Genomic DNA, 18,462 nt, shown 5'->3' with positions numbered 1-18,462 from the left:
CACAGGAGTTTTAGTTAAAATCTTAAACAGCCTTATGCTTGAAAATTTTGTCTTTCCTAATTTAACAAGAAGCCCCGTTCAGGGGCAAAATTTGCAAAGTAATTACCATGCAGAGGTCACATTATTTCAACATTTGTCAGGGATCATCTTTATCCCTGTAGAACATATGTGTCCTCATTCCACTCTACTGATCTGTGCTCCAAAGGCCCTTGATTGTACTCTTGATGCAGTCAGCATTATTCTTTTCTTTAAGCATCTTAAAGCATATTGCTAAAAAATAATCCTGTGGCATCTACTCTACTGAACTGAGTCACATATCAACAGTGTCAAAGCCACATTGACAATGCACTAGAATGTTAAGATAGAGTTCATTTCTTCACTCTAATTATTATTTAAGCAATCATATTTCTTGTTTTATAATTCTCTTTTGGGAGTTGTGATACATACTTCAAAAATCTGCTGAGTGCTATGGAATATTTCTCCCTTCACCTACTGAATTAACTCCTGAAAAAGAACTGTCCATTAAATTTATTTAACAACATCTCTCTTTCCATTTTCATTAAGAAATATGTGACAAAATGAAAACACCCAGTATTATTTTTGATAGTGTTTCTACAGATGGAACACTTTCTTAGCATTCGGTCATTGAGGGAACCCTGGACCAGGTGCCAGAAATTGAATTCTAGATGCAGAGCACTCTGACACCTTTTTGTCCTTCTAAGGAACTCATGAGTACTCTCTGTTCAAAGTCAAGCTTATTCACCTCTGAAATGGGCACAGAGTAAAAAACCTGTACATCAGAGAGGACAGGAGTAAGAGGCTCTGCAGCCAGGAATGCCCATAGAGGTAACATGGTCGGCCTGGGAAATGAGGTGCCACTGTTAGGCACACCAGGGGCAGGGCTACCACTGCACCCACACAGCAGCCCCTGCCTCCATGAGCTGGAGAATCTCCCACCAGAGCAAGCACGACCCTGTCTGTTACAACTGCTGCCAGTCTGTGCCACCACAACCACTGCACACACACCTCAGATGTGGCCACCATACCCTTCCCCAGCTTGAGCAGCCCCAATTAGCTGCTGCTTTCACTCCCTGTCACCTGGGCAAGGAACAGATGTCTGAGGTTGTTGTACCACAGAGATGGGGCCAAAGCCAAAGTTGAACCCCTAGGGTGAAACCAAGGAAAAGGAAAGGAAATCTCCCCATTCAGCTGCACAAGCCACAGATTAAATCTGTGGTAAATCTGTGGAATATCAGAATAGATAACAAATCTTTCACAACTGAGATCCGTCTAACTTTAGCAATGGATTTTGGGAGCAAGTACACACAGGAATTGGGACAGGTCAGAGTCTGAGCTGCCCACACAGTGCTCTCAGTAGGCTCAGAGTCCTACCTAGAGGTATTGGAGGGCCTCCTGGGAAGGTGAGGGTTGGTTTTGGCTCACTGTGGAAGTAAGGGCACTGATAGAGGAGGCCCCAGGAAAATATTCTTACTGCTATTATTGTTAAGCTTTATTTTATTCCTATTGCCATTATTTTTATTAGCAAGTAAAAAAAGTTGTTGTTTTATGCTTTAATTTTTTTATATTTCTACTTTTGTCATTTTGTGTTTTTTTTCCTTGCTTTTGTATTTTGTTGTGTTCTGTTTTGTATTTTTATCATTTTTGTTTGTTTATGTTAGCTTTTTTAAGTTTGGCTTCTGGTTTTTGTTTTTGTTTTGCATTTGTTAGTTACTCTTTGTTGATTGTTTTCATCTTTGAGTTCTTTTGTTTGTTCTCTAATTTTTGTTACCTTGGTTTTTTTTTTTTTAATCCTATTTCTTTGTTTCTATTTATAAACAGAGTGATTTTGTTTTTATCATTTGTCTGGGGTTTGGTTTGTCTGTTTTCTTTTTTGTGGGTTGCTGTTGTTGGTATCTGTTTTTGTTTTTTCTATTTGTCCTCAGTTATATTTATTTGTGTGTGTGTGTGTGGTTTTTTTTGTTTTGGGGTTTTTTTTTTGTTTGTTTGTTCTCTGGCCACACTGCATAGCTTGTGGGCTCTTCATTCCCTGGCCAGGGCTTGGGCCTGGGCCTTCTATGGCAGCACCAAGTCCAGGATGTTAGACCACCAGAGAATTCCTGGGCCCAGGGAATAGTAATCAGTATATGCTTTCTTTAGGGTTTCCATCACAACACTAAAACCTGGTTCTACCAACTGCCTGCAGGCTCCAGTGCAAGATACCTCTAGTGGAACAACCAGCTGGACAGGAACACAGCAGACAAGCTGCCTAAAGTGATACTAAGCTCACAGACACCCCAAAGCACACCACGTGACACGGCCCGGTCATACGAGAGAAGATTCAGCTCCAACCACCAGAGTGCAGGCATCAGTCTCTCCCACCAGAAAGTCTACTCAAGCTGCTGGACCAGCCTTATCCACCATGGGAAGAGAAGAGAAAGAAAAATTCCAACCCTGCAGCCTGAAGAAAGGAGACCACAAACACAGTAAGTTGGACAAAATGAAACAACAGTGAAATATGTTACCAGTGAAAGAGTAAGGTAAAGACCCATAAGACCAAATAAATGAAGAGGAAAAAGGAACTCTACCTGAAAAAGAATTCAGAGTAATGATAGTAAAGATGATCCATGCTGTCAGAAATAGAAGGAAGGCACAGGTCAAGAAGATACAAGAAATGTTTAACAAGGACCTAGAGAACTGAAGAACAAAAAAATCAATATGTTCATTGTGTGTAATTAACAACACAATAACTGAAATAAAAAATACACTGGAAGGAATCAATAGTATAATAACTGAGCCTGAAGAATGGATAAGACAGCTAGAAGATAGAATACTGGAAATAACTACTGCAGAGCAGAGTACAGAATAAAGAATGAAAAGAAATGAGGAGTTTCAGAGACCTCTGGGACAACATTAAACACATCCATACTCAAATTATTGGGGTCTCAGAAGAAGAAAAAGAGAAAGTACCTGAGAAAAGAGTTGGATAAATTATAGCAGGAAACTTCCCTAACCTGGGGAAGGAAATAGTCACCCAAGTCTGGGAAATGCAATAAGTCCAATACAGGGTAAACATAAGGACAAACATGCCAAGACACATATTAATCAAACCAGCAAAAATTGAATACAAAGAAAAAATATTAACAGCAATGGAAAAGCACCAAATAACATACTGGGAAATCCTCATGAGGTTATCAGCTGTTTTTTCATCATAAACTCTGAAGGCCAGAATGGAGTGGTGTGATATATGTAAAGTGAAGGGAAAGAAAAAACCTACAACCAAGGTTACTCTACCCAGCAAAGATATCATTCAGATTCAATGGAGAAAAGAAGTATTACAGACCAAGCAAAAGCTAAAAGAATTCAGCATCACCAAACCATCTTTCCAACAAATGCTAAAGGAATTTCTCTAGGTGGGAAACATAAGAGAAGTAAAAAGACCTACAAAAACAAAATAATTATGAAAATGGTGATGGGAACCTGCTTATCGATAATTACATTAAATGAAAGTGAATTAAGTGCTCCAACCAAAAGACCCAGACTGACTGAAAGGATTAAAAAAAAAAAAAAAAAAAAAACCCATGTATATGCTGTATTCTAGAGACTCACTTCAGACCTCCATAGAGACTGAAAGGGAGGGGATGGAAAAAAATATATCCTGCAAATGGCAAACAAAAGAAGGCTGGAATAGCAATACTTATGTCATAAAAAATAAACTTTAAAACAAAAACAATTACAAGATACAAGAAAGGACCCTACATAAAGATTACAGGATCAATCCTTGAAGAAAATCAAAAAATTGTAAATATTTATATATCCAACAGAGTAGCGCCACATAAGGCAAAGGTTAATAGACATAAAACATGAAATTGATAGTCACACAATAATACTAGGGGACTCAGCACTCCAGGTACACCAGTGAATAGATCATCCAGACAGAAGATTAATAAGGAAACACAATTCTTACATGACATATTAGACAAGATAGACTTAATAAGTATTTATAGAACAGTCAATGGACTGCAAGGAGATCAAACCAATCAGTCACAAAGGAAATCAACCCTGAATATTCATTAGTAGAACTGATGCAGAACCTGAAGCTGTAATACTTTGGCCATCTGATATGAAGAGCTGACTCACTGGAAAAGGCCATGATGCTGGTTAAGATTGAAGGCAGGAAGAGAAGGGGGTGACAGAGGATGAGATGGTTGGATAGCATTGCCAACTTGTTGAACATGAGTTTGAGCAAGCTCTGGGAGATAGTGAAGGACAGGGAAGCCTGGCATGCTGCAGTCCATGGGGTCACAGAGAGTCAGACATGACTTAGCAACTAAACAACAACAACTGGACATTCCATCAGAAAGCAGCTGAATGCACATTCTTCTCAAGTGCACACAAACATTCTCCGGGAGATTATATCTTGGGTGACAAATCAAGCTTCAGTAAATTTAAGAAAATTGAAATTTTGTCAAGTATCTTTTCTAACCACAAAGCTATAAGGTTAGACATCAATTACAGGGGGGCTTCCCTGGTGGTCCAATGGTGAAGACTTTGACTTTCAATGCAGGAAGTGTGGGTTCAGTCCCTGGTCTGGGAGCTAAGATCACATACACCTTGAGGCCAAAATACTGAAATACAAAACAGAAATGTTTAATAAAGAATTTTAAAATGGTTCACATAAATAAATAAATCTTTAAAAATATAATTATTACAGGAAAAAATGTAAAAACCACAAACACATGAAAGATAAAAAATATGCTATTCAGTTCAATTCAGTCACTCAGTCATGTCCGACTCTTTGAGACCCCATGAACTGCAGCCCACCAGGCCTCCCTGTCCATCACCAACTCCCAGAGTCCACCCAAACCTATGTCCATTGAGTCGGTGATGCCATCCAACCATCTCATCCTTTGTCATCCCCTTCTCCTCCTGCCCTCAATCTTTCCCAGCATCAGGGTCTTTTCCAATGAGTTAGCTTTTCGCATCAGGTGGCCAAAGTATTGGAGTTTCAGCTTCAACATCAGTCCTTCCAATAAATACCCAGGACTAATCTCCTTTAGGATGGACTGGTTGGATCTTCTTGCAGTCCAGGAGACACTCAAGAGTCTCTCCAACACCACAGTTCAAAAGCATCAATTCTTCGGTGCTCAGCTTTCTTTATAGTCCAACTCTCACATCCATACATAACCACTGGAAAAACCATAGCCTGGACTAGATGGACCTTTGTTGACAAAGTAATGTCTCTGCTTTTGAATATGCTATCTAGGTTGGTCATAACTTTCCTTCCAAGGAATAAGTGTCTTTTAATTTTATGGATGCAATCACCATCTGCAGTGATCTTGGAGCCCAGAAAAATAAAGTCAGCCACTGTTTCCCCTTCTATTTCCCATGAAGTGATGGGCCCGGACGCCACAATCTTAGTTTTCTGAATGTTGAACTTTAAGCCAACTTTTTCACGCTCCTCTTTCACTTTCATCAACAAACTGTTTTAGTTCTTCTTCACTTTCTGCCATAAGGGTGGTGTCATCTGCATATGTGAGATTATTGATATTTCTCCCGGCAATCTTGATTCCAGCTTGTGCTTCCTCCAGCCCAGTGTTTCTCATGATGTACTCTGCACATAAGTTAAATAAGCAAGGTGACAATATACAGCCTTGACGTACTCCTTTTCCTATTTGGAACCAGTCTTTTGTTCCATGTCCAGTTCTAACTGTTGCTTCCTGACCTGCATATAGGTTTCTCAAGAGGCAGGTCAGGTGGTCTGGTATTCCCATCTCTTTCAGAATTTTCCACAGTTTATTGTGATCCACACAGTCAAAGGCTTTGGCATAGTTAATAAAGCAGAAATAGATGCTTTTCTGGAACTCTCTTGCTTTTTCAATGATCCAGAGGATGTTAGCAGTTTGATCTCTGGTTCCTCTGTCTTTTTTAAAACCAGCTTGAACATCTGGAAGTTCACGATTCCCGTAATGCTGAAGCCTGGCTTGCAGAATTTTAAGCATCACTTTACTAGCATGTGAGATGACTGCAATTGTGCAGTAGTTTGAACATTTTTCGGCATTGCCTTTCTTTGGGGCTGGAATGAAAACTGACCTTTTCCAGTCTTGTGGCCACTGCTGAGTTTTCCAAATTTGCTGGCATATTGAGGGCAGCACTTTCACAGCATCATCTTTCAGGATTTGAAATAGCTCAACTGGAATTTCATCACCTCCACTAGCTTTGTTCGTAGTGATGCTTTCTAAGGCCCACTTGACTTCATGTTCCAGGATGTCTGGCTCTAGGTAAGTGATCACACCATCGTGATTATCTGGGTCATGAAGATCTTTTTTGTACAGTTCTTTGATGTATTCTTGCCACCTCTTCTTAATATCGCCTGCTTCTTTTAGGTCCCTACCATTTCTGTCCTTTATTGAGCCTATCTTTGCATGAAGTGTTCCCTTGGTATCTCTAATTTTCTTGAAGAGTTCTCTAGTCTTTCCCATTCTATTGTTTTCCTCTATTTCTTTGCATTGATCGCTGAAGAAATAACCAAGAGATCACTGAGGAAATCAAAGAGGTAATCAAAAACACCTAGAAACAAATGACAATGAAAACACAATGACCCAAAATATATGGAATGCAGCAAAAACAGTTCTAAAAGGGAGCTTTAGAATACAATTCTATCTCAAAAAAAAAAAAATTCATATAAACAACTTAACCTTATGCCTAAAGCAACTAGACAAAAAAGAATAAAAAATGATAACAGAAGAAAAGAAATTACAAAAATCAGAGCAGAAATAAATGAAAGAGAAATGAAAAAGATAGTAGCAAAAATCAATAAAAATAAAGAGTGGTTCTTTGAGAATATAAACAAAGTTAATAAACCTTTAGCCAGACTCATGAAGAAAAATGGAAGAGGACACAGTTCAATAAAATTAGAAATTAAAAAGGAGACTAACAACTGATACTATAGAAATACAAAGGATCATAAGAAGCTACTACAAGCAACTATCTGCATGAAATGTTCCCTTGGTGTCTCCAGGTTTCTTAAAGAGATCTCTAGTCTTTCCCATTCTATTGCTTTCCTCTATTTCTTTGCATTGTTCGCTTAAGGCTTTCTTTATCTCCTAGCTATTGCCTGGAACTCTGCATTCAGTTTGGCATAGCTTTCCCTTTCTCCTTTGCCTTTCGCTTCTCTTCTCTCAGCTGTTTGTAAGGCCTCCTCAGAAAACCACTTTGATTTCTTGCGTTTCTTTTTCTTGGGGGTGATTTTGGTCACTACCTCCTGTACAATGTTATAAACCTCCGTCCATAGCTCCTCAGGCACTGTCTATCAGATCTAGGCCCTTGAATCTATTTGTCACCTCCACTGTATAATCATAAGGTATTTGATTTATATCATACCTGAATGGCCTAGAAGTTTTTCCTATTTTCTTCACTTTGAGCTTGAATTTTGCAATAAGGAACTGATTATCTGAGCCACAGTTACCTCCAGTCTTGTTTTTGCTGACTGTATAGAGCTTCCCCATCTTTGGACACAAAGTATATTATCAGTCTGATTTTGGTATTGACCATCTAGTGATTTCCATGTGTAGAGTCATCTCTAGTGTTGTTGGAAAAGGTTGTTTGTTATGACCAGTGTGTTCTCTTGACAAAACTGTTAGCCTTTGCCCTGCTTCATTTTGTACTCCAAGGCCAAACTGCTTGTTACTCTAAGTCTCTCTTGATATCCTACTTTTGCATTCCAATCCCCTGTGATGAAAGGACATCTTTTTGGTGTTTGTTCTAGGAGGTCTTATAGGTCTTCATAGAACCTTACAGCTTCAGCTTCTTCAACATTAGTGATTGGAGCACAGAGTTGAATTACTAAAATGTTGAATGATTTGCCTTGGAAACAAACTGAGATCATTCTGTCATTTTTGAGATTGCATGCAAGTACTGTATTTCAGACACTCTTGTTACAATGAGGTCTACTCCATTTCTTACCACAGTTGTGGCTATAATAGTAATCTGAATTAAATTTACACATTCCCATCCATTTTAGTCCACTGAGTCCTAATTTTGATATTCACTCTTGCCATCTCCTGCTTGACCACATCTAATTTACCTTGATTCATGGACCTAGTATTTCAGGTTCCTATGCAATATTGTTCTTTATAGTATCACACCTTACTTTGACCACCATGAGAGAGTTATTTCTTAGGTAGGTTGAAACAGAGTCTGGGGCCCTCGAAGAGGAGGAAGGGGTCTGGGGCCCTCAAGGAAGAGAAAAGGACAAACCTTTTTTCTACATTCTTCTGTCTCAGTAACATAATATGTTTTTTTCTTAAGCTCTGAGTTGTTACAGCAACAATATATTTTGCCTAAGATTAACTTTCTTTAAACCTAGAGCTATTGATTACACAACAAAACAACTCATCTTTCTCAAGATTATGTTTTTCCTTAAGCTCTGTACTGATGATTATAAAATAACAATGTATCTTGCTCAAGGACATGTTTCTCCTTCTTAATAGGAACCTTCTGACTAATCCTGCTATCTTAAGATGCATGTTTTGGGAGTGGGTCTGGTAAGACCTTTCTATTGTTAGAAAAAGTATATAAGGCCTTGGTAAGACTAGCGAGTGGGGCACTCTCTGCCCCCTTCTGAGGTATATGTCAGAAGCTTCTTCTATCCCTTTTTCACTGTAATAAAACTCTGCTACACAAAAGCTCTGAGTGATCAAGCATTCTCTCTGGCCTCAGGTTGAAATTTTCTCCTCCAGAGGCCACAAATCCGACACCATTCACTGGAATCTATCAACCAGACACATCTACAACTAAGCACCATTTTCACTTTGTTGCAGCCTCTTCATTCTTTCTGGAGCTATCTCTCTGTTCTTCTCCAGTAGCATATTGGACACCTTCCAACCTGGGGGTTCATCTTCAGGTATCATATCTTTTGGCCTTTTCATCCTATTCATGGGGTTCCAGAGGCAAGAATACAGAAGTGGTTTGCCATCCTCTTCTCCAGTGGACCACATTTTGTCAGAACTCTCCAATCCTGGGTCACACAGCATGGCATGGACCATAGCTTCATTTAGTTATTGGGCTTCATTGAATTACACAAGGCTCTGAACATGTGATCAGAATCAGAAGAGAATAAGAAGAGGTGACAATAATACATAGAAGAACGGTTCAAAAAAGGTCTTTATGACCTAGAATACCACAATGGGGTGATCACTCACCTAGAGCCAGACATCCAGGAGTGTTAAGTCATGGGTGTTAGGAAGCATTACTACGAACAAAGCTAATGAAGGCAATGGAATTCCAGTTGAACGATTTCAAATCCAAAAATATGATGCTGTTAAATTGCTGCATTGAATATGCCAGCAAATTTGGAAAATTCAGCAGTGGCCACAGGACTGGAAAAGGCCAGTTTTCATTCCAATCCCAAAGAAAGGCAATTGCAAAGAATGTTCAAACTACCATGCAATTGAGTTCTTTTCACATTCTAAAAAGGTAATGCTCAAAATCCTTCAAAAGGCTTCAGCAATACATCAACCAAGAACTTCCAGGTGTACAAGCTAGATTCAGAAAAGGAAAAGGAACCAGAGATCAAATTGCCAACATTCATTGGATTATAGAGAAAGCAAGAAAATTAAAAATATATATATATAATTTTGCTTCACAGACTAAGCTAAAGCTTTTGACTGTGTGGATCACAACAAACTATGGAAAACTCTGTGAGAGATGAAAACACCAGACCACCTTACCTGTTTCCTGAGAAACCTATATGCAGGTCAAGAAGCAACAGTTAGAACCAGACATGGAACAACAGACTGGTTCAAAATTGATAAAGGAGTAGGTCAAGGCTGTATATTGTCACTCTGCTTATTTAATTTCTATGCAGAGTACATCCTGTGAAATGCCAGGCTGGATGAATGTCAAGCTGGAATCAAGATTGCCGGGAGAAATATCAATATCCTCAGATATGCAGATGACACCACCCTTATGGCAGAAAGTGAAGAGGAACCAGAGTCTCTTGACGAAAGTGAAAGAGGAGAGTGACAAAGTTGCCTTAAAACTCAACATTCAAAAAACTGAGATAATGGCATCCGGTCCCATCACTTCATGGCAAATAGATGGGGAAACAATAGAAACAGTGACAGACTTTATTTTCTTGGGCTCCAAAATCACTGCAGATGGTGAGTGCAGCCATGAAATTAAAAGATGCTTGCTCCTTGAAAGAAAAACTATGAAGAACTATGAAAGAAAAACCTTATCAGAACTGACTCAAATGCATTCCTTTTTATGGCTGAGTAATATTCCATTGTGTATATGTACCAGCCTAGACAGCATATTAAAAAGCAGAGACATTACTTTGCTGACAAAGGTCTATCTAATCAAAGCTATCATTTTTCCAGTAGTCATGTACGGAGGTGAGAGTTGGACTATAAAGAAAGCTGAGTGCTGAAGAATTGATGCTTTTGAACTGCTGTAGTGCTGCAGAAGATTCTTAAGAGTTCCTTGGACTGTAAGGAGATCCAGCCAGTCAATCCTAAAGGAAATCAGTCCTGAATATTCATCAGAAGAACTGATGCTGAAGCTGAAACTCCAATACTTTGGCCACCTGATGCGAAGAGCTAACTCCTTGGAAAACACCCTGATGCTGGGAAAAATTGAAGGCAGGAGGAGAAAGGGATAACAGAGGATGAGATGATTCGATGGCATCACTGACTCAATGGACACGAGTTTGAGCAAGTTCTGGGAGTTGGTGATGGACAGGGAAGCCTGGAATGCTGCAGTCCATGGAGTCGCAAAGTGTCGTACATGACTGAGCAACTGAATTGAACTGAAAGAATAATTATTATTGACATTAAATATTATATTATATTATAATGTGAAAAGGGACATCAGGAATGGTAAACTCATTTTTTAAAAATTCTAGACTACCTACTTAAAAAAAAAATTCTCCTAATTTCTAGTTTCCCTGCTTCTTCCTTGACTTCAGGCCATAGCTGCTGTTTTCAGTACGGCAATGTTCCCATCCTGTAATCTGCTGTAAATTTTGGAGTCAATATCTAAAATAATAGTGTACAGGATCTTCATGGAGACCTCAGATTCTCTCCTCTGAGTTATTGAATGTTGGCCATGCAAAGTGCAAGGACTTTTACAGACATCACTTTTCTCCTTTTCCACTTATGGTTTTGGGTGGAATTTCTCATAGGTGAAGTTTCCCTTAAGTGAATTACTGATACATGGAAATGACAGTCTAATGTTCATTGACTTAAAAAAATTTTTTTTTAATTTATTATTGTCTGGGCAGAGGGGGGCTGTGCTATAGCTCTTCGTTGCAGTGTGCCAGCTTAGCTGCGCAGAGGAACGTGGGATCTTAGTTCTCGATCAATGATCTAACCCATGTCCCCTACATTGGAAGGTGGGTTTTTTACCATTGGACCACCACAGAAGAACACATTGATTTTTATTAATGATGAGTATAATGGCAGACCTACTTGATAGCATATTCTTAACAAGACTCACTGCAGCTCTTTTTATTTTTTTGTTTTGACCACACCATGCAGCTTGTGTGAGTCTTAGCTCCTCGACCAGTGACTGAACCTGGGCCCTCGGCAGAGGAAGCGTACAGTTCTAACCACTGGACTGCCAGAAAATTCTCTGCAGCTCTTTTTAAAGCATGGCCATCTATATGTCCACACATTTCCTTCAGTTCAGTTCAGTTCAGTCGCTCAGTCATGTCCGACTCTTTGCGACCCCATGAATCGCAGCACGCCAGGCCTCCCTGTCCATCACCAACTCCTGGAGCTCACTCAGACTCACGTCCATCGAGTCGGTGATGCCATCCAGCCATCTCATCCTCTGTCGTCCCCTTCTCCTCCTGCCCCCAATCCCTCCCAGCATCAGAGGCTTTTGCAATGAGTCAAGTCTTTGCATGAGGTGGCCAAAGTATTGGAGTTTCAGCTTTAGCATCATTCCTTCCAAAGAAATCCCAGGGCTGATCTCCTTCAGAATGGACTGGTTGGATCTCCTTGCAGTCCAAGGGACTCTCAAGAGTCTTCTCCAACACCACAGTTCAAAAGCATCAATTCTTTGGCGCTCAGCCTTCTTCACAGTCCAACTCTCACATGCATACATGACCACAGGAAAAACCATAGCCTTGACTAGACGGACCTTTGTTGGCAAAGTAATGTCTCTGCTTTTGAAAATGCTATCTAGGTTGGTCATAAATTTCCTTCCAAGGAGTAAGCATCTTTTAATTTCATGGCTGCACTCACCATCTGCAGTGATTTTGGAGCCCAGAAAAATAAAGTCTGACACAGTTTCCACTGTTTCCTCATCTATTTCCCATGAAGTGATGGGACCGGATGCCATGATCTTTGTTTTCTGACTGTTGAGCTTTAAGCCAACTTCTTCATTCTCCTCTTCCACTTTCATCAAGAGGCTTTTTAGTTCCTCTTCACTTTCTGCCATAAGGGTGGTGTCATCTGCATATATGAGGTTATTGATATTTCTTCCAGCAATCTTGATTCCAGCTTGTGTTTCTTCCAGTCCAGCGTTTCTCATGATGTACTCTGCATATAAGTTAAATAAACAGGGTGACTATATACAGCCTTGATGTACTCCTTTTCCTATTTGGAACCAGTCTGTTGTTCCATGTCCAGTTCTAACTGTTGCTTCCTGACCTGCATACAGATTTCTCAAGAGGCAGGTCAGGTGGTCTGGTATTCCCATCTCTTTCAGAATTTTCCACAGTTTATTGTGATCCACACAGTCAAGGGCTTTGGCATAGTCAATAAAGCAGAAATAGATGTTTTTCTGGAACTCTCTTGCTTTTTCCATGATCCAGCGGATGTTGGCAATTTGATCTCTGGTTCCTCTGCCTTTTCTAAAACCAGCTTGAACATCAGGAAGTTCATGGTTCACGTATTGCTGAATCCTGGCTTGGAGAATTTTGAGCATTACTTTACTAGCATGTGAGATGAGTGCAATTGTGCGGTAGTTTGAGCATTCTTTGGCATTGCCTTTCTTTGGGATTGGGATGAAAACTGACCTTTTCCAGTCCTGTGGCCACTGCTGAGTTTTCCAAAGTTGCACTACATTTCCTTAGTCCAAGGCTAAAGGGCCCAGGGTGAGGCAACCTTTAGAGCACACACTTCATAAGGAATGGACACTCCATATGTAAAATACTCTTACTAACTACCCTTCTGCTGCATCTTTGTGTGTTGCCTTTGTTTCACTATTTTTAAATTGTTTTTTCTTTTAAATTTCTTTTTTTATTGAAGGATAATTGCTTTACCAAATTTTGTTGCTTTCTGTCAAATCTCAACATGAATCAGCCACAGGTATACATATAAGCCCTCCATTTTGAACCTCCCTCCCTTCTCCCTCCCCATTCCACCTCTCTAGGTTGATATAGGGCCCCTGTTTGAGTTTCCTGAGACAGACAGCAAATTCCCGTTGGCTGTCTATTTTACATATGGCAATATAAGTTTCCTTGTTACTCTCTCCATACATCTCACCCTCTCCTCCCCTCTCCCCATGTCCATAAGTCTATTATCTATGTCTGTTTCTCCATTGTAAATAAATTCTTCAGTACCATTTTTCTAGATTCCATATATGTGCATTAGAATATTTATCTTCCCCTTTCTGACTTACTTCACTCTGTATAATACGTTCTAGGTTCATCCACCTTATCAGAACTGACTCAAATGCATTCCTTTTTATGGCTGAGTAATATTCCATTGTGTATATGTACCATAACTTCTTTATCCATTCATCTGTCGGTGGACATCTAGGTTGCTTCCATAATCTAGCTATTGTAAATAGGGCTGCAATGAACAATGGGATTCCTGTGTCTTTTTCAGTTTTGGTTTCCTCAGGGTTTATGCCTAGGAGTGGGATTGCTGAGTCATATGGTGGTTTTATTCCTAGTTTTTAAAGGAGTTTCCATACTATCTTCCATAGTGGCTGTATCAATTTACATTCCCACCAACAGTGAAAGAGTGCTCCCTTTTCTCCATGCCCACTCCAGCATTTATTGTTTGTAGACTTTAATGATGGCTATTCTGACCCATGTGAGGTGATATCTCATTGTAGTTTTGATTTGCTCTTCTCTGATTATGAGTGATGTTGAGCATCTTTTCATGTGTTTGATAGCCATATGTATGTCTTCTTTGGAGAAATGACTCTTTAGGTCTTTTTCCCACTTTTTGATTGTGTTGTTTGTTTTTCTGGTGTTGAGTTGTATGACCTGCTTGTATATTTTGGAAATTAATCCTTTGTCAGTTGTTTCCTTTGCTATTATTTTCTCCCATTCTGATGGTTGTCTTTTCACCTTGCTTATAATTTCCTTTGTTGTGCAAAAGCTTTTAAGTTTAATCAGGTCCCACTTGTTTACTTTTGTACTGAAGTGCACCTATGCTGGATGCATAGATATTTACAATTGTTATGTTTTCCTCTTGGATTGATCCCTTGATCATTATGCAATGTCCTTTCTTATCTCTTGTAATATTCTTTATTTTAAATTCTATTTTGTCTGATATGAGGATTGTTACTCCAGCTTTGTTTTCCATTTGCATGGAATATGTTTTTCCATCCTCTCAGTTTCAGTCTATATGTGTTTTTAGATCCAAAGTGAGTTTCTTATAGACCGCATATACATGGGTCTTGTTTTTTTATCCATTCAGCCAGTCTGTGTCTTTTGATTGGAGCAATTAATCCATTTACATTTAAAGTAATTATTGATGTATATGACTTCAAGGAGATCCAACCAGTCCATTCTAAAGGAGATCAGCCCTGGGATTTCTTTGGAAGGAATGATGCTAAAGCTGAAACTCCAGTACTTTGGCCACCTCATGCAAAGACTTGACTCATTGGAAAAGACTCTGATGCTGGGAGGGATTGAGGGCAGGAGGAAAAGGGGACGACAGAGGATGAGATGGCTGGATGGCATCACCAACTCGATGGACGTGAGTCTGAGTGAGCTCCAGGAGTTGGTGATGGACAGGGAGGCCTGGTGTGCTGCAATTCATGGGGTTGCAAAGAGTCAGACACCACTGAGAGACTGAACTGAACTGAACTGAACTGATGTTCCTATTGCCATTTTATTAATTGTTTGGGATTGATTTTGTAGATCTTTTTCCTCTCTTATATTTCTTAACTATATAAGTCCCTTTAACATTTTTTATAAAGCTGGTTTGGTGGTACTGAATTCTCTTAATTTTTGCTTGTCTGAAAGGCTTTTGATTTCTCCATCAATTTTGAAGGAGATCCTTGCCAGGTACCGTAATCTTGGTTATAGATTTTTCCCATTCAGTACTTTAAATATAATCCTTCCATTCCCTTCTGGCCTGCAGAGTTTATACTGAAAGATCAGATGTTAAACGTATGGGGTTTCCCTTATATGTTACTTGTTGCTTCTCCCTTGCTGTTTTTAATATTTTTTCTTTGTGTTTAATCTTTGTTGGTTTGATTAGGATTATCTTGGGATGTTTCTCCTTGGGTTTATCATGTGTGGAACTCGTTGTGCCTCTTGGACTTGATTGACTATTTCATTTTCCATGTTGGGGAAATTTTCAACTCTAATCATTTCAAAAATTTTCTCATCCTCTTTCTTTTTCTCTTCTTCTTCTGGGACCCCTATAATTCAAATGTTGGTGTGTTTGATATTGTCTCTGAGACTTTTCTTAGTTCTTTTCATTCTTTTTACTTTATTCTGCTCTTCAGAAGTTATTGCCACCATTTTATTTTCCAGCTCACTGATTCTCTTTTCTGCTTCAGATATTCTGCTATTGATTCCTCCTAGAGTATTTTTAATTTCAGTAATTGTGTTGTTTGTCTCTGTATGTTTACTCTTTAAATCTTCTAGTTCTTTGTTAATTGGTTCTTGCATTTTCTCCACTCTGTTTTCAAGGTTTTTGATCATCTTACTATCATTATTCTGAACTCTTTTTCAGGTAGTTTGCCTATTTCTTCTTCATTTATTTGGACGTCTATGTTTCTACACTGTTCCTTCATTTGTATAGTATTCTCTGCCATTTCATTATTTTTATTTAAACTTACTGTGTTTGAGGTCTCCTTTCTCCAGGCTTCACGGTTGAATTCTTTCTTCCTTTTGGTTTCTGCCCTACTATGGTTGGTGCAGTGGTTTGTGTAAGCTTCGTATAGGGTTAGATTGGTGCCAAGCTTTTTGTTTGTTTGTTTGTTTTTCCTCTGATGGGCAAGGCTAAGTGAGGTAGTAATCCTGTCTGCTAATGATTAGGTTTGCATTTTTGCTTTGTTTGTTGTTTAGATGAGGCTGCACAGGGTGCTACTGGTGGTTGGGTGATATCTGGTATTGCATTCAAGTGGTTTCTTTTGTGTGAGTTCTCACTATTTGATACACCCTAGGGTTAGTTCTCTGGTAGTCTAGGGTCTTGGAGTCAGTGCTCCCACTCCAAAGGCTCAGGGCTTGATCTCTGGTCGTGAAAAAGATTCCACAAGTGGTTTGTTATGGCATTAAGTGAGATTAAAACAAATATCCAAAAACAAGAAATCAAAGATGAACCCCAGACAAATGGCAGTTACAAAATCAGGTAAATAATAATTAAAATAATGGAATATACACATATACATATACACCCATGAGCAAAGTCAAAACAGTCCAACAAAAATAAAGAACAATAGATTGACCTGGAGAACAAAAGAAATCAAAAATTATATTTACCAGTTCAGAACAAAACTAACTAAAGCAGAAAGTGAAAACCAAAACTACAGCAAGGTGCCAGATGGGGAAATAAAACAATGAAAACAAAACTAACAAATATGTTGAGAGGAAAGGAAAGCAGGAAAAGAAAGAAAGAATATATATGCAAAGTTAAATAGAGGTAAATGAAGAAGATTTATATACATTAAAGATTAACTGCAAGAGGAAAAGAACATCAAGAAAGGCAAACAAAGGAATAAATGTAGAAAAAATATAATAGGTTTAAAAAAATTAAAAGTTAAAATTATAAAAAAGAGAAAAGAAAGAAAAAAAAATGGAAGAAGAAAGAAAAAAGGGAAACACCCCAGAACTTTAAAAACCCAGCATAGAGGCAGAGATTTATAAGAACAATAAAAAGTGTGACTTAATATACACATATACATACACACCCATAAGCAAAATAAAAACAGTCCAACAGAAATAAAGTACAGTAGATCGACCCAGCGAACAAAGGAAAACAAAATTTATGTCTACCAATACAAAAGTAAAGCATAAACTGGAAAACAAAACTAATGCAAGGTGCCAACTGAGGAATGAAGCAATGAAAATAAAATTAACAAATACGTTTGAGAGGAAAGGAAAGAAAGAAAGAATAGATGTGCAAAGTTAAATAGAGTTAGATAAAGAAGATTTGTATACATTACAGATTAACTGCAAGGTGAAAAGAACAATAGGAAAAGCAAACAAAGGAATAAATGTAGAAAAAATAATAATAGGTTTAAAAAATTAAAACAAGAGAAAAGAAAAAAGGAAAATGCCCCAGAACTGCAAAAGCCCACGTTGAGACAGGGATTTATAACAATTTATAACAATAAAAAATGTGACTGAGGAAAAAAAAGAAAAGGAAAAGCTCAAAAGTTTAATTAGACTTCACATTGCTAATAAAATTGACAGCTACAATGGGGCGGGGGTGGGGGGAGAAAACAATCCAAAAGAATCAGATTCTAATCTGGTCCTACTCCTCTCGTTCTTGCCTTCAAGATCCACAACTATCAAAACGAGTGCGTTTTCTTTTGCAGGAGCTCTCAATGCCCTTTTATATATTCCATAGACACAGAATCTGCCTAGTTGATCGTGTGGATTTAATTTGCAGCTTGTACAGCTGGTGGGAAGGTTTTGGGTCTTCTTCCTTAGTCACACTGTCCCTGGATTTCTATTGTGATTTTATTTCCACTTCTGCATGTGGGTTGTCCACTGGGGTTTGCTCCTTGAGGCTGCCCTGGAGGACTTGATTTTGCCCCTGTGAGGGCCAAGTGTGGAGGTGGTGCAGCTGCTTGGGTCACAGGGGTTCTGGCAGCACCAGGTACTCAGAGGAGTTAACAGCTAGGGCAGCAGGAAATATAGTGCTCTAGAAGGGTATGGCAACCAGTATTGGCCAATACGCTCCAGTATCCTTCCCTGGAGATAGCCTATCCCTCCCTGACAGAGAAGCCTGGCAGACCAGTCTATAGGTCTGCAAAGAGTCGGACACTACCGAAGCGACCCTACGCACATACATGCAAGCCTTTTTTTTTGCCTGTGGCAGCTCTGCCCCAGTGAGTGTTGAGCATGAAGGTAGCACAGCTGCTTGGCTTGAAGTGACCCTGGTGGTGCCAAATGTGCAGGGACACGGACTGCCTCCACCACAGGAGTTATGGCTCTATCAGAGTCTTTTTTCCAGCCTCTTGTAGCTGGCAAACAGAAGGCCTCTTTGGCCAGTCTTTCTCCGTAGCTTGGCCCATTCAAACAGTTAATGGGCTCCCTTG

This window comes from Bos grunniens, chromosome 1, assembly GCF_055505025.1.
Source record: "Bos grunniens cultivar Pamir isolate PY7600 chromosome 1, Bosgru_T2T1.0, whole genome shotgun sequence".
Classification (NCBI taxonomy): Eukaryota; Metazoa; Chordata; class Mammalia; order Artiodactyla; family Bovidae; genus Bos; species Bos grunniens.
This window is presented reverse-complemented; position numbering follows the sequence as displayed.